Source organism: Balaenoptera ricei, chromosome 4 (genome assembly GCF_028023285.1).
Source record: "Balaenoptera ricei isolate mBalRic1 chromosome 4, mBalRic1.hap2, whole genome shotgun sequence".
NCBI classification, from domain to species: domain Eukaryota; kingdom Metazoa; phylum Chordata; class Mammalia; order Artiodactyla; family Balaenopteridae; genus Balaenoptera; species Balaenoptera ricei.
The window spans coordinates 104488016-104515171 of record NC_082642.1 but is presented as its reverse complement, the minus strand read 5'-3'; positions in this window follow the sequence as shown (position 1 = coordinate 104515171).

The window sequence follows — 27156 nt, the reverse complement described above, 5'->3', positions numbered from 1 at the left end:
TGAATCATTGTGCCCTTTGATTGATAATCTCCCCATTTTTTCCTCTCCTCTGCCCCTGGCAACTACCATTCTACTCTCTGCTTCTAAAAGTTTGACTATTTTAGATGCCTCATATGAGTGGTGTCATGTAGTATTTCTCCTTTGGTATTTGCTCATTTCATTTAGCTTAATGTCCTCCAGGTTTATCCATATTGTCACATACAGCAGGATTTCCTTCTTTTTTTAAGGCTAAATAATATTCCATTGGTTGTATATACCACATTTTCTTTATCTATTTATCCATCAATGGACGTTTATGTTGCTTCCTCCATGTCTCAGCTGTTGTGAATAATTCTGCAATTAACATGGTTGTGCAGATATCTTTTTGAGATTCTTATTTCAGTTCCTTTGGATATATACTCAGAAGTGGGATTTCTGGATTATATGATAATTCTATTTTTAATTTTTAAAGGAACCTTCATACTGTTTTCTATAGCAGCTCCACCAATTTACACTCCTACCAAGGAATGTAAAAGGGTTCCCTTTTCTCTATATCCTCACCAGCATTTGTTATCTTTTTTAAAAATAAGTCATTCTAATAAGTATGATTTTGGCTCACTGTGGTTTTGATTTGCATTTCCCTGGTGTTTAGTGATGCTGAGCACCTATTCATAAACCTGTTGGTATATCTTCTTTGGAGAAATGTTTATTCAAGTCCTTTGCCATTTTTAGTTATTTGTTTTTTGCTATTGAATTATAGGAATTCCTTATATATTTAAGGTATTAACCCTTTATCAAATATATGGTTTGCAGATATTTTTACCCATTCTGTAAGTTTCCTTTTCAGTTTGATTGATTTTTTTCTTTACTGTGCAGAATCTTTTTAGTTTAATGTAATCCTACTTGTTTATTTTTGCTTTTGTTGCCTGTGCTTTTGGTATCATAGCCAAGAAATCATTACCAAGGCCAATGTCAAGAAGCTTTTTCCTGTTTTCTTCTAGAAGTTTTATGGTTTCAGTTGTTAACATTTAAGTCTTTAATCTCTTTTGAATTGTTTTTGTGTGTGGTGTAAAATAAGAGTCCCATTTTGTTATTTTGCATGTGGATATTCAGTTTTCCCAACACCATTTATTAAAGGGAATATCCTTCCCCATTGTCTATTCTTAACATCCTTGTTGAAGATGAGTTGACTGTATATGTGTGGTTTATTTCTGGGCTCTCTGTTCTCTTCCATGGTTTGCATGTCTGTTTTTATGCCAGTTCCATACTGTTCTGACTACCGTAGTTTTGTAATATATTTATAAGTCATGTATTATTTTCCTGATTTTGTTTAGTTGCTCATGTTCTCTTGTAGTTCACTGAGCATCTTTTAAGATGACTACTTGAATTCTTTGTCAGGCAGTTTGTAGATCTCTATTTCTTTAGGGTTGGTTATAGGAGCTTAATTTTGTTCCTTTGGTGATGTCATGTTTCCCTAATTCTTTGCAATTCTTTTGGCCATGCATTGATATCTGCACATTTGAAGAAGCAATCCACCTCTTCTAGTCTTTATAGACTGGCTTCAGCAGGGAAAGCCCTTCACCAGTCAGCCTGGCCAGAGCATGGTGTGTGGGTGGGCTGGCTCCCAGGATCTAGATGTGGGTAAATGGGCAAAATCAAAATAGTGGAACAGACGTTTCACAAAATAAGGTATATGAATGTAAAGTAAGTATTGAAAGGATGCTCAGCCTCATTAGTTATTAGGAAAATCCAGTTAAAATCACAATTAGGTGCAATGCCCCACCTAATAGGATGGCTACCATTGAAAAGACACAAATGTTGGCAAGGATGCAGAGCAACTTGAACACTTATACATTGTAGGTGAGAATGTAAAATGATAGAGCCACTTTTGAAAACTATTTGGCAGTATCTTATAAATGTAAATGTATACCTGTTATACCACCCAACATTTTCACTGTTATCAAAGAGATGTGAAAACATTTGTCCATTAAAAAGACTTGTACAGTAATATTCATAGAAGGTTTATTCATAAGGGTCAAGAACTGAAAGCAACCTAAATATTTATTAGCAAGTAAATTAACAAACATATTTTCATAAATTCATACAACGGGATACTTCTAAATGATATAAAGAAACAAACTACTGACATAGGTGATAACATGGATGAATATAAAAAATAATATGTTGTAGGAAATAAGCTAGATGAATATAAGTTCATACTGTATGAATCCATTTATGTGAAATGTTAGTCACAATAATCTTTAGTAACGGAAAGTAAGTCAGTGATTTTCAGGGATGCATTGCACTGGCTGCAAAGAGGCACTCAGGAAACTTTGGGGGTGATAGAAATGCTTTATATCTTAATTTTGATGGTGGTTAAACAGGTTTATTTATTATGCAAATTCATTAATTGTATTCTTAAAAAGAAAGATGGTGAAAAAACATACATGTTAAAAGTAATCAGAATGTAAAGAGCTAAATATTATAGAAACATCTTAAGAGTGACTGTTTTAGGAATAAGCACAATAAAAACATTGCCCAAAAGACTATTGAACGATCAAAAGTCACTAAAGAAAAAGAAGATACTCACAGAATAGAAAAAGAAAAAAAAGGAGGTGGAAAAGAAAGGATAGAACCATTTATATTAATTGATACTTTTCCATGTAAACAATGACTAAATATGTTAATGTAGACATAAAATCTGATTACAAAGGGAAAGGGTAATATTCTCCTAGTGGCTTCAGGAAATGATGTTTTTGTAAGTAATATAATTTAGAACAGGCTTGAAAGAATGTTCTCCTTCTACATCATCCCAAACTGCCTTTTCAATAAAAAAGACATATGGCATTAATTATAGGATAGCAATGTGAAAGGCACATGTTAATTTTCATGTGAAAGAAATTGCATAAAATATTTTTATGACTATCATCATCATTATAATAACACTTCCAAAATACTTGCCCAGCCCTGAAAAGAATATTCGAATTTTATGTCAATTGGAGCAGGCTAAATCAAAGATGTTGCTGTTATCATATTAAGAATAATAGTCCTTTTTCTTTAATATCTGCATAGAAAATAGCAGGGAAATGAAATGCACCTGCTGATATTTTTGAATTTTTCTAGGTTACACACACACCCGAGTGTGTGGGTATATAGCAGATGCTCGTTTTATATATATATATATATATATATATATATATATATATATATATGAATATATGTATGTATATATACACAGTAGATCCTCATTATTTACAGATTTCATATTTAGGAATTCATCTACTTGCTAAAATTTATTTGTAAACCCAAAAATCAACATTCATAGCACTTTTGCAGTCGTTCGTGAGCATGTGCAGAGAGGCAAAGGTCTTAGTTCATGCATTGTGCACATTTCCATCTAAGGTCAAAGCACATTCTCAGCTGACTTGGAACAAAGTGATTCTCTGCCTTCTTGTTTCAGCTCTCATACTGTGAACAAATGTCCTTTCTGTGATCTATTTAGTGCCACATTTCTCACATTTTCGTGCTTTTGGTTGGTGACTTCACTGTTTAAAATGACTTGTAAGCATAGTGCAAGTGTGTTCTAGTGTCCCTAACTGCAAAAAAGCTGTGATGTGCCTTACAGAGGAAGTACATATGTTAGATAAGCTTCATTCAGGGTGAGTTAACAGTTCTGTTGGCCATGAGTTCAATGTTAATGAATCAACAATGTCTACTCAATAAGGTGTCTGTAAATAGAAATACATATAAAACAAGACTATATATCAATCTGTTGATGAAAATGTTGTCACCAGAGGCTCCTAAGACTCTAACCCTGTATTTCTCCTGGGAGCACTGGTTCAATATTTGCTAATGCAGTGTTCATGGTGACTCTATAGAGCATAACAACTATGAATGATGGGAATGGACTATACAGGTTAAGGAAGTAGACACTGACTTCTTTTCAGTAATCTCTCATTCAGATTACTTAAAGCAGTGACCATGGAATTGTCAGGCAAGAATCATTTGGGGGACTTTCTGGGGATCTCATTATTATTTTCCCTGTCTCTAACTGGGTACAATATTTCCCTGCTCAGTTCTGGCCAACAGTTAGCTCTTGAGGATCCAATGAGTAGACAGAAGCTTCGGACATAGGTTCAGACTGACTTATCAGTGTTCTTTTCTCTCATAGCCATATTTTGTGAGCATCTGCTTTTTGTGTTCTAGGCTCTACCTTTCTGCATGAATTTCTAATACCTACTAGTTCTCTGCTACTTTAGCGGTTTTCTCTAAACTCCAACTCGAGCTTTATAGTTAAGGTACCCACCATGGCTGAGTAGCTCCTAAGACCCCTGCTCTGGTTTTTTCCTAGATAACTTACACCATGGCTAGAGAAGATATCAAGGCAAGATGTTTTTATATAACTATCTGAGAAAGAGACTGCCCTATTTGGTATAACAAAGTTATACATGCACATGGTAATACATAAATAAAACAACAGAAAGCCTACAGTAAAAATCTAGCCACCTCCAGCTCCAGCTTATTCCTTTAACCTCCCAGTGCCTTCCCCTGGAAGAAATCATTTTTAACCATTTCCATTTTTATTCCTATTGCTGACTATTCCTCAAAAAATAAGTCATAGGCATATAACATTATTATCTAGACATTATTTATTGACTCTATGAAAAATGAAGACTTTGCATTCATATACTCTCTTACCTACCATTCTCACCCCTCCATTATTTATACTTATGTGATTATTTTTAATTCTTTCATATCCTTGGTTGACTTCCAATAATTAATAGTTATTTTAATGTTTGACTTTGTACCATGTCTCTTTTCCTTCTTAAACTTTACAACTCTGTTAGCTGTGTTTTACTTTATGAATTCCACCTTTTCCTCCACATCTCTCTTTCTTTTCTAAACCTTCCAACTTCTGTCAGCTGTTTTACTAAATTTTCAGAATAGATAGTATTTATATTTTGTTTTTAAACGTTATTTATTTATTATTTTACTTTTTTTCCCTTCCAGCATTACTGAGATGTAATTGACACACAGCACTGTACAAGTTTGTGTACAGCATAATGATTTAACTGACATACATCATGAAATGATTATCACAATAAGTTTAGTGAACATCCATCATCTAATACAGATACAAAATTAAAGTAATAGGAAAAAAAATTTTTTCCCTTGTGATGAGAACTCTTAGGATTAACTCTCTTAACAACTGTCATATATTACCTACAACAGTGTTAATTATATTTATCATGTTGTACATCATATCCCTAGAACTGATTTATTTTACAACTGGAAGTTTGTACCTTTTGACTCCCTTCATCCAATCCCCCCTCCTCCCACTCCCTGCCTCTGGTAACCGCAAATCTGATCTCTTTTTCTATGAGTTTGTTTGTTGAACCCTATTTAAACTTCCTTGTTTGATCTCAAGGTCAATTCTAAATGTTTAAAAGCAAATAACAGGATTTACTTTACTGTAATATTACTCAGTACAGAGGCAAGCTGAGTGATAGGGTTTTGTTTCTTTCTAATAGATTCATTATAACCTTGTGCCATTGAAAACACATGGTCCTAGTGTAAAATTTAATCTTTTCCTACATCCTATCAGTGGTTTAAGGTTAGGGAAATCACTTTACTTTATATTTGGATCACAACTCTGTTGTAGTTTTTCTTTCCACTGATTATTATTATACTATATGTAATAATATATATTATATATACAATAATATATATTATATATACTTATATATTACATTATTGAGCTTTTAAATTGCTTTTGGTTTTTTCGTAGAAAAAATACAAATGTCTTCTTTAAGTTGTGGCTAATGGATTTTAGGTTTTTATTCTGTTACTTGAATTTGGAGGCTATTGATTTCCTGATTTATTTTGGATGGTTTCTCTTCAGGTCTATCACAAACTGTCATTCTGAACTTTATTTGTATCAAAGTTTTGGAGTAATTCCATTATTTTCCTCTTTTTAGACTTCACACTTACTTCACTAAAGTACATTCCCAGGTAACTTCCTTAGAAAAGGTGTATTGAATGTGAACTTTCTGAATCTTTGCCTGTCTAAAATTACCAATTCAGTCAGGTACAGAAATTTCATAGGTTGAAATTGTTTTCTCAGAACTTGTAAGTTATTCAACCCCATACCACTGCTGCTGCTGAAAAGATGACATGGATCCTTGTTTCTAGCCTTTCCTTCCTCCCTCTCTTCCTTCCTTCCTTCCTTCTCTAAATATATATATCTGAACACCCAAGAGCCAGGGGCTCTGATATCTGAGGGTAGGAGTAGAAGGATGTCTTAGCTCAAGAAGAGAAAGAAAATTCACCTCCACTTTTGTGTTCTATTGGGTCCCTCAGCAGTTTGGATGATGCCCACCCACACTGGTGAGGGTGGATCTTCTTTACTCAGTCTACTGATTCAAATGCATATCTCTTCCAGAAACACCCTAATAGACACACCCAGAAATAATGTTTTACCAGCTATCTGAGCACCCCTTAGCCTAGTGAAGTTGACTTATAAAATTAGCCATCACATCTGTGTTTTCTTGGTTTATATTTTCAGACCATCCTAGATTTTACTCTGTTGACAGTATCTTCAACTCACCTTTTCTGTTGTCTTTCTGTGGTAAATCCAGGTGGGAAAAAATCAACCCTGGATGATTTCAACTGGCTATCTTCAGTTCTCTATTCCCAGGTAGCTAAATTGAGCTGGAGAAAAATCAACAAACCACCCAGACTAATGCTAATACAAAAGTATGATCCACAAATTGAAACAGGATTTAAATTGTCTTATATTACTTATACATTTCCCTGCTCTATTATTTTGCCCATTCTCCATAGCTATTATTTAAAATTTTATTATCTTATATTTCACACCCTCACATCTTCCCTTGACTTTCTTAGGCAAATGACTTCCTAACCTATTTGCAAAGACACTAGAAGTCACAAACAAGGACTTGTCTCAACTCCTATATTATTGACTATACACTTACCTACATTTTTACTCCCCCGTGGTTTCTTTCCTTCCATACAACAGAAAATGGTTCTCTGTAGATACCTTTTCGAAGGCTTGCTCTGATTCCTGTGTTGAGACTACACAGCAGCGAAGATATGCTAACATAGAAAACCACTAGGAGACTATTACATAGTTTAGGTGACAAATTATGGTAGCTTGGTCTGGGGGGATAGCAGTAGAAATTATATGAGAAATGGCTAAATTCTTGATGTAAAGGTAAAGCTAGTTATATTTGCTTAAGGAATAGATGGAATGTGTGAGAAAAAGGGGAGTCAAGGACATCTCCAAGATTTTTTAACAATTGAAGAATAGAGTTACCAGTTGCTGAGCTGGATAGGACTGTAGAAATAGAAGGATTTGGGATAAAGATCAAATCAATTTGACACATTAAGTTTGAGACATTCGTTAGACATCCAAGTGGATGTGTTAAGTAGGCGATTATATCTATAATTCTGAAATTCAGGGAAAACTCCAGGTTGGGGATTTACATTTGCAATCCGTAAGCATGCACATGTACTGAAAACATATGGCCAAGTGAGGCCACCAAGGAAATATGTGTAAGAAGAAAGGAAAGTCCACCCAATAACTGAATTCTGGGGCATTTTGGTTAGGAAGTTTTGTTTTGGTTAGGAAGATGAGGAAGAGCTATAAAGTGAGACTGAGAATGAGATGGGATGAGTTACTGTCCTGGGAGCCAAGTGAAGGAATTGTTTCCAGCAGAAAAGAGTGCTAAAAACAGTGTTAAATTTACAGAGAGATGAAAAAGATGAGAATTTAGAATTATCTGTTAGGTTTAACAGTGTAGATGGAGATTGTTTGTGACCTTGTCAAGAGCAGTTTCAGTGGAACAAACGTGAGAAATAGAGTTAGAGAGAACACTTATATTGCCAGGTATTTTTAAAAGATATAAAATATTATATAGAAACATTAACATGTTTGTATTGTGATAACAGTAATGTTGTAGAGAGACAAAAATTGTTACTGTACTTGCAAGGAGACAATTGCTAGGTCAAATATCCTTGAGTAAGTGATTGGCCTTTGTTAGGAGCAAGGAAAGTTCTGTCTGTCTGTCTATCTATCTATCCATCTATCTATTGGTCATATTGTAGAAGAGAAGCCAGAATATATAGACAGGTAGATGGTAGACATTTTGGAGCCTTGTAAAATGATATTTTAATTACATCTATATTCTCAGAGAAATGTGAAGCAAGGTCATCAGTCAAGAGTGCAAATGGTGGAGGAGGTTTTTGATATTTGAGGAGAGACGACATGAAGTAATCATTTAGGAAAGTGGGAGAGCAACTGACTCTAGAAGAAAATAATTAGTTACACAATGTTAAGTTTATATATTTTGTCATTTCTCATAGATTTGTTTTTCAAATCATATTTTATTGCTACAAGTACTTGCACATGCAAATGAATTCAGTATTCAAGCAATTTCCTTTTCTTCTGGAAACTCCGAGAACCACTGTTCTGCTGATTTGTGTTTCAATGGTAGTTCTAAAAACTTTAAGTTAAATTCTAAAACTAAGCTATGGGCATGATTCATTCAATGTCACTTCCACCAAAAGGAAGACACAAGCATATGGGAAATCATGGGCAAAGTGTGCTGCTATGAGAAATGTGCAATTTCTATTTAAGTTCAGTCAACAATGGCTGAAAATCATAGTTTTTTGTTTGCTTTGTCTTTTTTTAACAATCTAATTTTCTGCCCTATTTCTCACTCATTTCTTTAATATTTTCTTGCTGACTAATTAGTCACATGTCTTATTAAGCCCATTGTGGCTATAAAGTGGGACTTATGGGATTAAAGAAAATTTGAAGCATGAAACCATTTAAATTTAATTCTTTTAATAAAAAAGTAATCCATGGTTTATCAAAATCCATAGAACTATATACCACAAAAATAATTTTATGGTATATAAATTTTAAAAAACCAACCTGAATATGGGAAACCCAAAAGGGAATGCAACCTGTAACAAAAATTTTATCACAAATAACTTATTACAAATGAATGACAAGTTATTAAATAACAAATGAATGATATAACAATAATGATAGAGAAGAAAAGGACAAACCTAACAAACTTTGGAAAACAGTATTATGACTGGATACAGGTAAAAGACAAGAGGAATGGTACACAAATACTGTGCTATATTTGGGTTTCTCATGGAGGCATGGGTTAGCCACTCAAAAACTACTTTATTTGTGTACCATGGTAGAACAAAGAAGTGCATATTGTAGATAATGAGAGCCAGTTTCTCCTTGTCAGAAAAATAAGTTACAAATAAATAAGGAAAAAAAGGGAAAATAAATAAATAAATAAATAAATAAATAAATAAGGAAAGGGTAAAGACTAGAATAGACCCTGTGGTATGAGATTACAATCAGAAGTACCAGTAAGAGCCACAGTTTTAAAAATACATATGCAAATAGATAGACAAAGAAATCAGTGTAGATGGTATGTCATTGTAGGAAGGATGTTTGTGTGTGTGTATGATCTTCTAACACTGTCCCCAGAGAGGGCTTAAAATAATTGGCATCCTAGTAGGAATGAACACACCTACCATTCTGATCTTGGTTTCTAAAGACCATGTTCCAATAAAAGGAACCCGGGCTCCTTGGAGAAGTAGCTGATACCAGAGCTGGAGCAGGGAAAATACAGGATGAGCCTATAGAGAATTTTGTAATGCCAGAAAGTAAAGAAGTGCTCAAAAAAGGAAGGGGACACATTAAAAGGGCAAAGGAGCCAACCTGAAAGATGATTTAATTGTAAAGTTGGAGCAGATTGAGTAACAAAATAAATAACAATAGTATTCAATTATAACCTCTACAATAAAATAATACTCATGATATAAATAAATAATGAATAAATAAATACATGGAGAAGGGACAGTGTTTTCTTACCAAATTATAGTAAATGTAGAAGAAACAAGAGATATAGAAAATCACCATTAGTAAAACACAGTAATTGTTGTTGCATGATGGATGCTAGAAACAGTGGGTGAAAGTCTGCGGAAATACAGGATATTTACATAGTCCCAAAGGATGCCTCCCAAGATATTTTTTAATGACAAAGGGAAAATAGTAATTTTACAATAGAAAACCTGGTGACACCACTTTGACCAAGTAGTTAAGGACAGCATCACCAATAAAAAATGTATCAGCATCATGTACTCCTAATATGACACTCTTATGATACTCTTGCTTAAAATGCATAAACTCAGTCTACTCATGAGAAAACATCAGACAAACCCAAAATGAGGGGCATTACAAAATAGTTTATCAGTACTCTTCAAAAGTGTCAAGGTTGTGAAAGACAAAGTGAGATAGGAGAACTGTTGAAAATTGGAGGAGGCTGAGGAGACACAAGAACTAAATGCATTATGGGATTCTGGATTGGATCAGATAACAGAAAAGGACCTTAACAGAAAAACTAATAAAATTCAAGTATGTCTGCAGTTTAGTTAAAAAAAATAATAAATCAAAAAATTAAATCTTTATTTTTAGGCAGAGCACATGATGTTTGAGGTGTCTCCTCTGCCCCACTCTAAGCCCCAGAAGGTCAAGGCCTGTGCACACTGTAGTGGATCATGAGGTTTTTGTTGAATGACTACATCAAAATTGAATTTTGTCTGTGACACTGTGTTATAATGATCTGTTATGAATTTTAAGTTCCCTCTCTACTGTGAGGTTCTTAAAGCCAATGATCTTATATATAAAAACTAGATCTGGGACACAAAGATAAATGTTTGCTAAATGTGTAAGCGAATATTGCTGAATATCTAAATTTAAATAGGACCCCCTCCCTGTAAGGATAACTATAAGCTATTAAAAATTTCCTGAGTTGTGATAAGTACTTCTGAGTGCAAATATATTGTGGTCATATGATTTAAATATGTGCGTGCATGTTTTGTTGTGTTTTATTTTTCATCATACTCTGGCACAGAAAAATGCAGAAGGATAGAAGAATGCCCTTTACTGGTATAAATGATATATAATTCTTATTAACAAAATAACACAAATAGAGATTTGATGATATTTTTATAATTTTGTGTTCTCCCGCAATATGATCAGCATCAACAATAATTCTTAACTTTGAAATAGTAAGAACTTTATTCTCTTGCTGTTTTGGTATTTTATGTATAATATTTGTGATGGGCTGAGAATTAACACAAAAGGTAGTAGCAATTGACAGTGAAATTTAGAATTGACTTTCATGCTTACACGCTTACTCATAGATTGTTACAACAATCAAAAAAGAACAAATAAAATTTTAATAATGCTTTTACTGGAATACATTGAAATATGTAAATTAAGATAAAACTGTATTTGTTAAAATTTACATTCTCTAAAATAAATCTTTTTGATTATTAATTTCCTTTAAATAAGAATGAAAATGGTATCCTAAAAAAGTATCAAGATTTAAATTAATTTTAATTTGAAAAAATGAAGTTCGTAGGAGGAAAATAATTAACATTTATAAATAAAAACACTGAAGATGGCATTTTCAACCTAACATCATTTTAATGGAAAATTCCCATATTACTTTAATTTTAAAGAGGGATAATATCTTCACAATTCATTATAAACCTATTTTAAAAAAGGAGTAAGAGCATTAAACAATGGAAATGAAATGAATTTTCTAAAAATTAATGGATCAATTCTTTCTAGTTAATGTAAACAATTTAATTTGGTTTTTACATGTCAGATAAAAGAATCATGGGTAATACATAACACTAGTTGCTCAAAAATCTAATCAAAATCTCTAAAAATGAGTTATTTACCAACACCGGAGTATTCAATAACAGAAAATGAGATATATTGAATAGATTTTTGTTTTTTACCATTAGGTTTCTTTATTTCCTCAAAGCACAAACTTCATTTTCTTTCTGTATGCCTCAAAGCCATTGCATGGATAATATTTTGTTAAATTATAGACAATGAAATAGATTTCTAGATTACTCATAGGTTTTCTTTTCAAAATTTAACGGTATTTCCTGAGCAAGTTCTGAATTAGATTTTGCCTCTAAATGAAACCAACACACATTGGAAAAGAAAAAGCCATTTTATCAACAACGAGTAAGAAGAGACTGGCATAACTTGTGATTTCTAGAGGTAAAAGTACTTTTAGGGTCTCTGGCATATTGGTGACCAAAAAAAGCAATAAAAAATGGTAAAACATGGTAGGTTAATTGATAGGAGGATTTAAATGGCAGTGAGATGAATATCCATAGGGTTAGGGAGTGAACTGAATTTAGAAATTTACTGTCAGCAAATGAAACACATATTCAGAAGGCCTGGATCTGTGTGATTTCATGGTGATCTCTTGAGATATGTCACTGAAGGCTAATGGACCTGCCTCAAAGTGGTTGAGTTATGCGGTAATGGGAGCTCAACTTCAATAGAAAGAAAGCTTTAGAAAACAAGGGGAAACGGAGGATGTTAATCCCATAAATGTTATTCATTGATTTATGCATTAATATATTCAGCAAACAAATACTTTTCCTGGCAGTATGATCTAAGACAGTGTGATTTTAATTCTAAGATTAAAAAAAAAATCTCCCCTAAATTATTATCCCAAATGTAAAGTTAAGGCTTGGGGGACTATTTTGGAGATGGAAATTGCATACATTCTACTTACATGAAAATATAAATGATAAAACATTGCTAAAAACCCATTCATAGGAAAAAACATAATTAACTGTAGGGGTTATTTTAAGATGAAAAGTATAAATGAATGACTTTTTTCTTTAAATTTCTCCCTTTCTTTATTCTTACCTATTGCTGCTCTTTCCTTCCTTCCAGCACTACCACCACTCCCTCCCCCAGCCTCAATTACTCTAAAAGTAACCACCTGTTAGATCCTTGGTTCTCAACCATCACTGTACATTAGAATCACCTGAGGTATGCACCCACCCAGGCAAATTAAATCAGACTCTCAAGGAGAGTGAAGTCTTGATATTTGCTTTTTAAGGAGCTCCCGTGTTGATCTTAATGTACCGCCAAGTTTGAAAAACTGTCTTCTTAGGTGGAATTAACAAGGTAGGTCAAAAAGTTTTCACCAATTAAACACCTACCAGTACTCAGCAACTGCCCTAGCATGATGGGCATATGATGGCATAAACACTAGGCTGTGTATCCACTTTGCTTACAAATTTACTGCGGTGAATAGTCATTTCTAAATTTAAGTTAGTAACTCTGGGCTTATATGTCTTAATTTATCAGTTACGTGCTATATGTAAGAAAGTTTTTATTAATAAAAATTAAATTCTCTAAGGCTTTGAATTATTTATTTATTTCTTATATTAAAATCTTTACAATAATATTATCTCACTTGTAATCTGATATGTTTTCTGATGAGAAAGAGAGTTGCAGTTACAGCTGGCAAGGCCTAGAAATTGTGCTCACAATGTAAAAGTGAACTCAGTTAAAACCATGGGTTAAGGAGTCAGGTTGCATAAATTCAAGTCTTAGCTTTGTGGTTTACTAGTTCTGTTTTCTTGGGCCAGTCATTTAACTTATTTGTACTTTTATTTTCTCATCTGTAAAATAGGGATAATACTATTCCTACTTTATCAAGTTGTTGTGAGGAATAAACAACTTAGAGTTCCTGACATATGGCAAGTACTATGGAAGTGTTAGCTATGACTATTATGTTTCAGGCTTCCATGTTTTAGCATTTTGAGAGGCTATTACTATTTATTCATATGTTGTAGATATTGTTATGCATGCTGTGTCCAAAATGTTTGTAACCTTTTGCTTTATATTGTTGAAAAATATTTTGGGGGTATTAAAATATGAGTATATCTAGGGGGGAATAGGTTGTAAGTGCAGATGTCTGTTATTTCTTGGATAAAAATAGACTGAGAATCATTGGCTCAGACCTAAAGAAATTTGAGAAAGGAGAAGTTGGTATGGGTTGGCACACTCCATTGAATACTAATCAAAGAAGCAAAGAGTTGAGCAAGACATTGAAAGTATGTGGAATTTGAATAGTCAAGGAGGAAGTGGGAAGGGGGTTGCTGATGAGTCTCAGAAGTAGACTTGAGTATGAAACATGATATGAATTCGACCAGGTGTCATAGTTGTCCCTATTACCTTAGCCTAAGATTCTGTTTTTGTTTTTACCTTGGATAACATAGAAAATATCCACATTACCTATTCATCTGCAAAGACACAGAGTTCTTCATCATATGCGCAAATTTTTCTTTACACCCCAGGATACTGCAATGGGCAAAACATCAACATATTTGGAGTCTGTCAGCCATATTGTTATGAAATGAATTACTAATAGTAAATTTCCTATATTATGACATTCAAAAGAGCATTCTTTATAATTAAAAAAAAAATATGTGAGCATCATGATCATTATCATCATTTTTTACCATAATGAGGAAAGTATCCTTTGTTTAGCAGCCTAGAAGCTTGAATTTTCTGTTATCCTAAAACGTTATTTATTTATCTTTTACTGCAATGAGGTTTATGGAGAAGAGCCCACTCCAGGACACCAGGGGTTCTACCTGGCCACAACTCCTCTATCTCCAAATAGATATGTAATTTTGAATAAATTACTAATGTCAGTTCCCTTATTTGAAAAATGGAGGAAATAAAATTTACAAACAACTCACAGGGTTGTTAGAAAGGACCACATATATAGTGCTGTAAGATGCTCTGTAAAAACTAATAAATATTTACATATGTATATATTTCTGTTGAGTTTAGAGAGAGTCATATTCTATTATTTCTAGTTTTGGTAACATTTTGTATGCAATGAATGCATTCTTTATTGTAAACATCTATTTGAAATGGTCTGTGCCTTTTCTCTCTCAATCCCTAGCACCTAGGACAGTGTGTAGTATACACCATTTTTTTTTTAAGTTGCTATTTGAATAAATGTTAAAACATGTAATGTAGTATATTAGATTTTTCCTGCAGTTGGAAGCAGACAGACTAGGTTTAAACCCTAGGCTGTCTGCTTACTGCCTCAATGACTTTGAGAAGAATCTTAAGCCCTCTGAATTTTCATTGTCCTCAATCTATATTTTTAAAACATTGGTGCACATTTAACAGAAACTATTGATTCCTTTCTCTTAAAATATACTCACACACAACTGCATGAAATTTAAATAGGCTCATTGACTCAACGAAGCCCATTCATTAACTTATTTTGCATAAATATCTTTTTTAATTCACATGATAAATATATATTAAGTACCTACTGTGGCCAGAACTCTGCTAGGCAATGGATTCCAGCCGGGAAAAGTAAAGACATGCTTTATGCTTTCATGATGTTTATAATCTGTGGAGGGTAAATAACCACTAATAACTAATGGATAAGAATTGTCATGAGGGAAAGGAACATAAGGTCTTTGAGAGTACTGAAAAATTGATGATCAGGAAAAATTTCCTTGAGAACATAATAATTGAACCGAAATTTTAGGAATGAGTTATAGTTAATAGGCAACGGGATACGAGTGGGAAGAAAGGCGTCTAGGAGGAGGGAATAAGATGTTCAAAGGACTAATGGCTAGAGAGGGCGTGATCTACAAGAGGAAATGTTAAAAGGCTGCTTTCCTGGAGAGCAGAAAGGAAAGAAGACTGAGAGATGAGGGTGGACCAGCAAGAATGTCCTTGTATGATGCATTAAGGATTTTAGTCTCTATCCTAAGAGAACTGGGAAAAAAAATCTCTAAAGCTTTTCCTCATGCCAAATTTACATGGTAAATGAGATTTAAAAAATTAGTGAAGCTGTCTGAGACCCTCAAAAAATTTATGTATTGTTTCATTACAAAATATTTCCTATGCTGTTTTCAACATCTTTCATGATAGTAATACTTAAAATGAAGTTTATCTGAATGAATGTTATTTTTATGAGCTATTTGCAAGCTCCAAAATAGAAAGAAAACATTTTTACTTTCTAGAATAGTCATTTTCAAACCAGTAACTACAGGAAAATAGATTAGAAAGTTTTAAAAAATTAAAAATACAACTTTGGTCCGGAATCCATCTCTTCTACCACTTTCTTCCTATTTTATATAACTGTGATTTTCTTTTCCATAAATCCACTAGAGAAATGCATACAAATGTAGTCATAGTATAAAAATATTCACTAATTAAGCCACCACTTATTTAATTAGTCCCCACTCAGACATCCCTCTTAGTTTAGCATAACATTTATCTTAACCCATTACACCAATTAATTTGTCAACATCTGAATAAATTTCTTGCTAATGTGCATGCACACATATCTATCATTATCATCTATCCATCTACCCTGAAAAACCAAAATATTATTAAAAATGCAACTGAACTGCAAATTTAAACTGTAAAATTTGCAACTGATGCATGGTTTCGAGAAGTCCAAGGAAAATGATATTAGGGATATTCTGACACCTCAGACAAAGTATTATCAAATAAAAATTATGATAGCAGTTTACACTTATGGAACACTTGCTATGTGTTAGGCACTGTTCCAAGATATATACATATTTAGTCCTCTCAACAAACTTATGAAGGAGGTTCTTTAATTATCTTCATTTCTAGGTGGAGAAAAAAATTCACACAGAGTAACTTGTCTCTGCAACTTAGCTCAAAGGTGGTGAGCTGGCAAGGGCAACAAGTGCAAGCAGTCTGAATCAGAGCTCAGAGCACGCTAACTGTCTCTTGGACTGGCAAAGTTAAACCAGTTAAAAGTAAAGTAAAAGAATAATGATATGATTGGCATTTCAAAGAGAATGACTTGAATATCAAAGGATTAGAGGAAGCTATTAGAAAAATTGATAAGATCTTTGAATAATTTGCAGATGTGACTATTTTTATTGTGTTTTAAAAGTTAAATTTTACAAATACTGCATTGGGCTAATATGAAATTTGGCTGGAATAATCAAAGATAAACAGTTCATGATTTCTAAAGATTAATGTACAACCTACTTTCTGTCAAATATACAACAGGTATATTATGCTCTTTTTAAAATAAAATTTAGTAAAATTTTTGAAATCCTAATTAAAGCATGTTTTCATTATTTACCAAAAAATTTTGGTCTGCACTTGCTGTGAATGCTTTTGTTTGGTTTGCTTTCACATGTCTGATGTTCCACTTATTTCATTTAGCTTCTTATTACATGAAATATTTGTGGAATGCAATACACTGCCTTCCTCTAGAATAATCTAAAGAACAACGTTTCCTGTTTCTTTCACTGGCAGCCCAGACACATATTCAGGCTCAGCTAATCATTCACTACTCCCTGGGACTTTGAATCTTTGAGGGAGTCATGTGAAATACAAGTACAATTGAGAAAATATTTATTATGATGCAGGAGGTTGCAGGAGAGACAGTAGCAAGAGTCTGGCCGCAGCACTGGTGACTGTTTCTGATGATGATATAGGGCAAAGCAGTGACAGTGTTTGACCTGCTTGTTCCTCTGGGGTGAACATGGTGGTGGTTTTGTGGTTCAGTCCCTCTCCCTTGGTTTTTGTCCATTTTAAAAACCTTGGTAGCCTCCAAGAAGCGTATACCAGATGGATTAAGATGAGAAAAAGATTCAATAGGGGGAAATGTGTGAAGAGGATGAAGAAAGGGGAGGAAGCAGCAATAAACCAGGAAAGCCTTCAGATTGTGTTGCAGGTCTGACACCCATGAAAGGAGAGAGATAAGAAGGACAGGACTGTGCATTTTTGAGAGTTTTGGTCAGGTCACTGGGTTGTCTCTAAGAAAAAGTTGCACATTAGTGAAATCGCACATTGGGCAGAAGTAGCCCAGCTTATCTGTAGTACTTTGCTGTGCTCAGTCATTGGCTGGGAGTGACTCGGAGAAAGCAGTGTGTGATGTGAATATTGGGGTGTCTCCAAAGGTACATTTTCATGGCCACCACATTGAGTCTCTAGAATTTTCCATTCTATAAACTGTTGATATTATTCCAAAGATATTCTTTTCCTGGTTAATTTAGTCAAGGTGATTATTTTTTCTTGCTGCTAGGAAGATCAACCTGTACCATTTTAAGAAGCCTTTCTTTAATTGGCTTTTTAATGACACATTGTTAGTGGAGTTTGGTGACTTGTTATCATTTACAGACTTAGCAGCTCAGGTTTGCTGTTGTATTTCCCTGTAGTTCATTGTAGAAACTCTAGCTGAAGAAAAATATACAAATGTATGCTTCTTGCCAGTGTTTACATTCAAACAATCCTGAAGTGTTCATATTTCAAGTAAACAGTTCATTACAGGGTTTCCTTTGCACTGTCTTTGTAGAGCGGTTTCTCATTTTTCTTAGGGTAAAGATCAAAATACAAAACAGAAGTCCTTACATGGTCCAGTGGTCTGGGTCTGCTTGCATCTGCGGTCTAATCTGGCACCATGCCTCCCCTCACTCTTTTCCCACTGCATTGTTGTTTCAGTTTCTCTCAAGTGCTGTGTTAGCTCACGTCCTCCAGGAAGCAGTTGCCAAGACAGGAGTAAATGTGCAAGTTATGCTTACACTTGCAAAGGTTAAAGGGCAGGAGGCCAGACAAGAAAAAGAGAGCCTTCGGGTTGCAATGCAGGTGTGATATCTGTGAAGGAAAGGCAGAGGAAGGAAGAGTCAACTGCCGAACAATTACAAGGTTTCAGCCAGGTTGATAAGGAATTCTTGAGCCAGTTTCCTGTTAAAAGAGTTCTATGTCTTGCAGGAATGGGCCTGTGTTAGTACTGCCAACTGTGCTTAGAACTTGGCCAGGATCAAGAAGAGAAAGTAGTAGACCTAAGATGCTCTTTTTTTATAGCTACCATGTCCACCCCTTGCTCCAAACAGATCTATTTCTTCATGCAGGTTTGGAGAACAGCTTCTTCAAAGTTCCTTTGGGCTTTTATTTCTAAGGGATAACATAAAAGAGGGAGTTTAGTGGGAAGAACTATAGCCCATGCTTCTTAGTTGGTTTCAGGGATTCAGTTGATATTTATCCTCTCCTTGCTGTTCTCCATTCTATATTCCTCTCACCTTCAACTATCACTTGGGCATGTCATTGAGACTTACCTGGTAGTGTGATCCAAACTTTTCTTCTTCAGCAGTCTGAGCCTTTGTCAGTCACACTATTTTCAAGCCAGAGTTGCTACACATGTTCATTCACAGTCAACAATGGGCAAAGCACTACCAGGAGATGCCCAAGTGGGTGACCTGGATCTTTACAGAGACCTCCATGACTAAACTGTGGAAAAGCATTCCTCCCTCCTCCGACTAATGATGTTTAATTACTCCTGTCAGGATGGTGACTACTTTTCCTACTTGTTGGTCCATGTGTACAAGGAGCCTCAAAAACTTGGTGGCAAACTTAGATGGTCCTGGTCCCCATCTTCCATAGCCATTATATCCTAGAATTCCAGACACAGATTCTTTCTCTATCCCATGCTTTCACAACTTGATACCAAAACACTTGACTCAGACAGTTCTTTTCCACTCATTAACTGTTTTGGTGGGATGACTAATTCCTGCAGCTTCATACACTTTCACCCTGTGATATCATATATGTCTATCTTGATGAATGAACCGTGTGTTTTTGAAAAGACTTTTATATAATTTGTGAATGCAGCATTCTACAAATGTTAACTAGATCATGGGAGATCAGGACATCCAACCTACTATTGACTATTCAGTTAACTGCTACACTATGGTGACCAGGACCACCAACCATGCAGAGCCCAGAGGTATGGCGCTGGGAAGTCCAAAATTTCCCAGTGGGTCATTGAGAGTGATAGCCAATGGAGTCACTCTTCCTATTCATAGTTTCCTATGGATGTCATGACAAAGTACCACAAACTGAGTGTCTTAAAGCAGCAGAAATTTATTATCTCACAGGTCTAGATACTAGAAGTCTGAAATCAAGGTGTCAGCAGGATCAATTCCTTCTGGAGGCTCTGAGGGAGAAACCGTCCCATGCCTTTTCCTTCATTTCTGCTGGTGGCCAGCCGTCCTTACCATTTTTTTGGCCTTTGGACACATGAATCCAATCTCTGCCTCTGTCTTCATATTACCTTCTGTCTCTATATCTTCACATCATCTTCCTTCTGTGTGCATCTTTGTGTTCAATTTCTCTCTTCTTATAAGGACACCGGTCATCAGATCAAGGCCCAACCTAATACAGTATAATCTCATCTTAAGTTCATTACATTTATAGAGACCCTATTTTCAAGTAAGGTCATATTCTAAGGTTCTAGGTGGGCATGAATTTTGGTGGGACACTATTCAACCCAGTATATACCCCTTTCTCCCTCTGGCCTAGCTAACTCCCAGTCTTTCTTCAGATTCAGGCTGTTGTCACTTCCATGAGTGGGCTGTTGTCACTTCCATTTTCCCTATTTATACAGCTTCATAACATTATATACTCTTTGTAGCACTTATCTCAGGACAATATTATTGAATATGTTTATGTGTGTGATTCTTTTCTTGATGTCCATCTTCCCATGCTAAGCTAGCTGTATGCTTAAAGGGCACAAAGAATTTCTCTTATTTTTTACTCACTACTGTACCCCTAGAATCTAGCACATTTCCTAACACATATAATATGTACAAAGAATAAAATATGAATAAGTAAACAAATAGCTCAGATTCTGAAATAAAGAACAAAAGAGGGATGGTGGAGGAGGGTGGTAATGAACACTTCTGCCCTCAGTTGTAAGAAAAAGGAGCACCGAGTAAGTAACCCTTCCTCTGTTCACAGTTCACATGTGAATTCTGCTGCTAAAGATTCTGCCCTAGATTGGCCTTGAACTTTATGAGAGAAGTTAGAAAACTGATTATTGGAGATATGAAGGCTCCTAAGGCAAAAGGGAGCAAAGAAGAGGAGGAGGAGAAATTGCAGGGAGAAACAGTGCACCGGCTAAGGTGGATTGGACTGCCCTTCAGAGTGATGATTACAGTGGAGGCAACCATAAGTTAGGGATAAATAAGGCAGGCCTTGACTGCATGACAGTAAGGATGGGTTAATGTCTACCTATAATCAAAAATACATTACAAGTTTCTTTTTCCAAACAACATAAAGCTGCACACTATTAGCCCCACAGTATAATGAAGTATACTTCTTGTTCTGTGTAGAAATCTCTATTTTGTCAGTGTGAAGAAAAAAAAAAAAAGTGACACTGGTGAAATTGTATGAAACCAGAATGGGAGAGGAACAAAGGGAATTTTAAGTGGCGGTGTTAGCAGACAGAAGGCACTATCCACAGGTGGCGTCTCCAGTTAGAGACTTAAAAATATGATCCAACCAAGAAACAGGTACGAAGAAATAACATCGGAAGAAAACAGAGGAAATAGATAACGAAATGGAACATAGATGAAGGAAGCTGATGATGCACCAAAAAAAAAAAAAAAAAAAATTGTTGTATAAATTCACCCACGAGCCAAGCTGTGTCTGTTTCAAACTCATGGAATTTTTGCAGAAGTTCAAACCTCTATGCTTTCATTGCTTTAAGTGTGAAGTCGTTCTTGCTAGTACAGATAGAAGAGCACAGGAGGTCACATAACTCCTTCCTTAGCAGAACTGGGTGGGGAGGGAAAGCAGTGGATGCTCGTTCAAATCTGAGTTCAGTGTCCTGCAGATTTCAGAAGGCTTTGCAAACCAGGTAGGACTTGACAGTGATAAATAAATTTACTTTAAGTTCCTGTTCTCTTGCAAACGTCAAACTTCTGATAAAATTCAGTTGAAATCCTCCCAGTCTCACATGTTTTCAGTTAAGAAAAGCTGATAAAGATGGAAAACCTTTTGACAGTTATCCTTGTGACCACGAATAATTACCATTCTCTTATTGGCAAGGTTTGGTGACATTTGATTCAGAAAGTGCTAAAAAAGCACAGTCCTTATCCTTAGGAGTCGTGAATGTAAATGAATGTTACACATCTGTGCCCAAATCTCCACTCTGAAAATGGTTTGGGGAGTTAGTTTAAGCTTTAAGAAGGCTTAGAAATAGTTGATTAAATTATTCGTAACACTACCAAAGGGGAAAGCAGTTATTTTTGCCACTCAGACTTTAGAAATGCTTCCATTTAGGGTATATTTTGACATGCAATTTTTAATTTATTTTATACCAGCTCAGTGGTTCTCAGGTATCATTATATTTTGTACCCCTCAAGTAATCAATTAGAAAACATCTTTCTAAATCAGAACACCTAGATCCGTGTTTTGAAATCTTTAGTGCTATATGTAGCTTGTTGGTCAGATATTCCATGTTGCATGTATGTGGATTAATGGTTCAGTAACTTGTTCTTTTACTAAACTCTCACATGGTTTGGAATGTGTTGTTTTGATTAACTTCTAGTAAGTGTTCAGTGTTGTGTATCAGAAAGGCATGGTCTTGGGCATCAGATAGAAGTGGCTGCAAATACCAAGTCTGCATTTTTACTAGCTGTGTAAATGTGGGTGAGGCACTTTGCATTTTTGCACCTCAGTTACCTTATTTTGAAAGATGCTTTAGTATTGTTCAAGCATTATTGAGAATACACTATTATGAAATAGATGAACATAAAATAAGCCATCAATACATTTGTTTCCTTCCTTCCTATTTCTAAGTGTTCAGCCTACAGATCTTCAAACACTACTCAACAATTATTTGTTGATGATATCACAGAATTTCAGATAAGAGTCGTATTGGCAGCTGGATTCCTACTGCTGCCTGTTTCCGCTTGTCCTTTGTCAGTTACCCTGATATTAACACCATCATTGTATTTCCCATTGGCACATATTTATTGTCTTTTGCTTGAGGGAAATAGTCTAAGCAACTATTCTGTGATTTTCATGGACAGTTTCTTAACTTGCTTTTGAATCTTTGTACCCTTTTGCTCCTGGGGGCCAGGAGTCAGAGTCTAAGAAAAAAGATAAAATCTAGAAGAAATATTCTAGCCACCAAAAATTATTGAATGAGAAACTCAAATAAATAGAAAGAGTGAAACTAGTATAGAAAATGAGAATATCCAAACACAGCTTCAAGCAGAGAAATTGATCGGTTTAACCTACAGGGATAATGATACATTAGCTTCTTAGAAAAGAAAAAGAGGCATCTTACTATGCTAGTTATGAAGAATGGAAGTCATTAAAGAGCTAAAGAACTACAGGGATGTAATTATGAGGAAGGGCTAACCCAGTAGATCAATAATCAACCTTAATAAAAAAGAATCTGAAGGAAGGATTAAGAAAATTGGATGGCACTTAAATACTAAGAATAGTCCTAGTATTTAACTTTAACAAAGGAAAAGGCAATATATCATGAAAGTACACACACACACACACACACACACACACATCAAATGAAACGGGGGAAAATGGAAAGAGAAAGAAGAAAACGTCTAAAGCAAACTTGAAGTATCCACATATGTCTTAGAAAATTGATCTTATAGTCTATCTCAATAGTTCATCAGCAAATATTCCCATCCTATTAACATCCCTCCCTTGACTGAAGCGCTACAATGTCAATGGATGAAATGCTGTCTTTTCAAACTGTGTTGAATGTTGTGTAGGGTTAGCTTCTTATTGCCATGAGTCATTTACTCAGAAGCACAGAGACCTTGGTTTCAGTGATCACATACACACACACAGACACACTCACACAACATGGATTAACTTTGTACATGTGATGTTTAGAGGATCCAGGAAGAAATAACATGAAGAGGTAAGGAACTCACAAAGATTTAAAGTCAAGTGCTGAGCTGTTGCCATTGTGGATTTTTACACCTTGAGCACAAGAGCAATTAGTAGCCTTGATGTTATCACAAAGGACAGTTCCCAAACCATATGACGATAAAGCCTCAGCAGAAATAGTCTCTTCAGAAATGGCTGCCACTAATTCAAGATCTTCTTTAGCAATAAATGATGTGTTGATTTGAGTTGTGTTAGCAAAAAAAAAAAAAAAAAAAAAAAAAAAAATAGATACAAAACAAGAAGCAAATATTTCCATGGAAGTTCACTGAAATATAACTAATGAGACCCTGTAAATTATTGCTTAAAGAGATGATGAAATATATCATTTTTTTGGTAAGTGGTTTTTAATCCAAACATTATCTAAGAGGAACACTAATATAAAGAAAATAGCCATGGTAAGATGATCAGAGGCTTAATCAGCTATCTTTCTATAGTCCATTTCTATTCTAACTATTAAAAGGGGGTGAGGGCAATATAATTTTAAATTTGCATACTTAGAATGCTGATGGAAGGATCAGTCATACTTTTTTTGCTCCTATCTCTGAGTTAACAGGAAGAAAGGAAAATGGTTAGAGCATTGTAATTATTAGTAGCTTTGCCAGTAAAAAAATAATGATAAATTACTCCTAAAAAGGAAAAAAATGAGATAGAAAAGTGTAAGAAAATAAGATAACTTTAAGCCATAACTCTTCTTAAGGAAGACATAGCTAGTACAAGCCCTCTCTCATGTAGGTGTAGAGATATAAATATGACATGTGAATGTACCTGGCTTTCATGGAAAAAATGTATTTTATAAATCCAAGAATGGAGATTGACTAAAATATCTTAACCAGTCCACCCTTTAAGGAAACTATCAATTTTAAAAGCCGAAGACCTTAAGGCATAGAATAAAACAGGCTCAGGATCATAATGGAAAGTACATAAAAGTCCCTTCTTTTCTTGAGGTGCCACACTGACATGACTATCTTTGATATTTTCTGAAGAAATAGAATTGTATAAAGTGCCAGCCTCATAGCAGTTTAACACTCTTCCTGAAGCCCTAGAAAAATTAGAATAATATTAAGAGGAAAGAAACAGAAAACTCACCCAGAGCTACAGCAGACTTGCTTCACTGAAGCTGATAATGTTCAGTATGAATGGACTTGAGAAGCAGTTTTACCAAACTTTTCAAAGCACGTTTTCTAATAACAAAATTCCTCATTCTTTGAAGATTAGTAAGATAGGGGACTAATTATCACAATCATAGAATTTCATCACCTTCGATCAGTTCTAGGTGGAAGTTCTAGGTTGCACCTCTTCCCTCTTGGCCATAAGCCATTGTTAACAAACCCATGGATGTTTCTCTCCAGGATTATGGATCTCAGTAGAGAAATATTATTCTCAAGAAATCATTTTCTGTTTAAGAAAGATGTCTCAAAATTCACTTCCTGTGTGCTATATTATGATTATTTCTCTTTTGCCTGTGAGCATATTTGTGTGGCTGGTCTTTCTAATATTGCTGTTTTTGAGTTTCCACTTCCTTGAACTTCTGTCTTACAAATTATATACAACATCACCTGTCTAGCCTGCGGCTCATTTGTGATTTATTAATTAGGTGCCCATGAGTTCTAAGGGATTAATGGCTTAGTATATCTCTTGTCTCCTGAGGTAGCCTCAATTCTTCGTAATTGATCACTGAATGTTTGCCAAACACTTGCTTATCACCACTTCTACCTCCCGCAGATGTTCATTACTTAACTTGTTGAAATGTTTATATTACTTCACTAGTTAAATATCTCTGTACTATTTCATCTTAAGAAATGATGAAGAAAAAATTTGAGACAGAAATAATTTAATATTTACCTCAAAACGATCACTCATCACCTAAAATGAGGTACAGGACATTTTAGTTTTAAATGTCATTTTTTAATCCTTTGGAAATTAGAAACAGGTGTAATCTGAATCAAGCCAATTTAGTTAATTAACTACAGTATCCTCTGACACAAATGCTAGCTATAAACAAGTCTTATGGTTCAAGTCACATGTTATAATCTACAGCAAGAAGAACCATTTATGAAATTAACTGACTACGTGAAGAATACCACTACAGCTTCATAGAGATATTTAAAATGCTATTTATTTATTTGTGTACTTAGACATTTAAAAAAAGTGAAATTCATCACCTAATTGTAATCGTGGATTCATAGATACTTTCTAGAATTTTAGAACAATAAGTGTTTCCTATGTGCTATGAACTGTTGTAAGATCTGAGGATTCAGCAATAGAGAAGATACACATAGTTATTCTTCTCAAGAGCTTACATTCTAGAAAGGAAACACACAATACATAAGCAAATAACTGGACAAGGAAATTTCAGAGGCTGGTAAATATTATTAATTAGTTAATTCAATGAAGATTTATTAAACTTCAAACATGCACTAGGTTCTAGATGCTAGGGACATAGCTGTGAAAAAAAAAAGCCCAACTCTGTTCTCAAATTTTTATTTTGTGAGAGAGGCAGATAATAAACATCATACTTCTATGTGTATATTGCTATAGATAGTAATGAGTATTTTTAAAATAAAAATGAAATGAGAAGTTGTGATTGAGAGACTGGAGAAGAGTAAAAGAGGTTTCTTTAGATATATGGTAGCCAAGAAAAGGTCAAATTTGACGTGAGACCTGCTGAAAGAGAGGCAGAGAGCCTTGAGAGTATCTGGGAGAGAAGAGTTCCTGTCAAGTATAAAGGAATCCATATCTCATATGATCTATTGTTCAACATTAGGAAATCAAATGATTCAACCAGTATAGGTTATTTTTACCACCAATTTATTGGAAAACTAATTTTGTTGGGAATGTATGTAACAGAATTTAAAAATGGGCATCTTCCTTAACTTCCATTCTGAGGATTTCACAGGGTGTATGTTACATCAGATATCAAGTTGAGTGTGAAACTAAACTCCATATGATAATTTATTTAAAACAAAAGAGTTAGCTCTATGGCTTTTCACTCACTTTGAGAATGTAAAGGGTTCTTGAGAGGGAAGAGCATGTGTGAGATCTTCCTGAGAAAGGAAGAGCTGTTGCTATTCCATGGGATCTCTTCAGTTTCCTGGGAAGTTTTTTTTGTTTGTTTAAAACTTTAATTTACAAATTTTCAACATATACAAACATTATTGATTTTATTATATCAACCTTACATCCTATGACCTTTGTAGATTTCTTGGGATTTTTAATGTAGATGATTATATTGTCTACAAATAGAGATCTTTATCCATTACTTTGCAATTTTTAATGTTTTTGGTGTTCTTTTTTTGCCTTATTACATGGACTAGGACCACCAGTATAATGTGGAATAGTTGTTTACGTTGTGTAAAGGACCTTTTGTCTCTAAGTTCATAAGAGATACTGGTCTGTAGTTTTTCTTCTCCTTCTTTTTTTTAAGAGCTCCTGACTTATTTATTTATTTACTTTATTATTATTATTTTTTGCTGTGTTGGGCCTTCATTTCTATGTGAGGG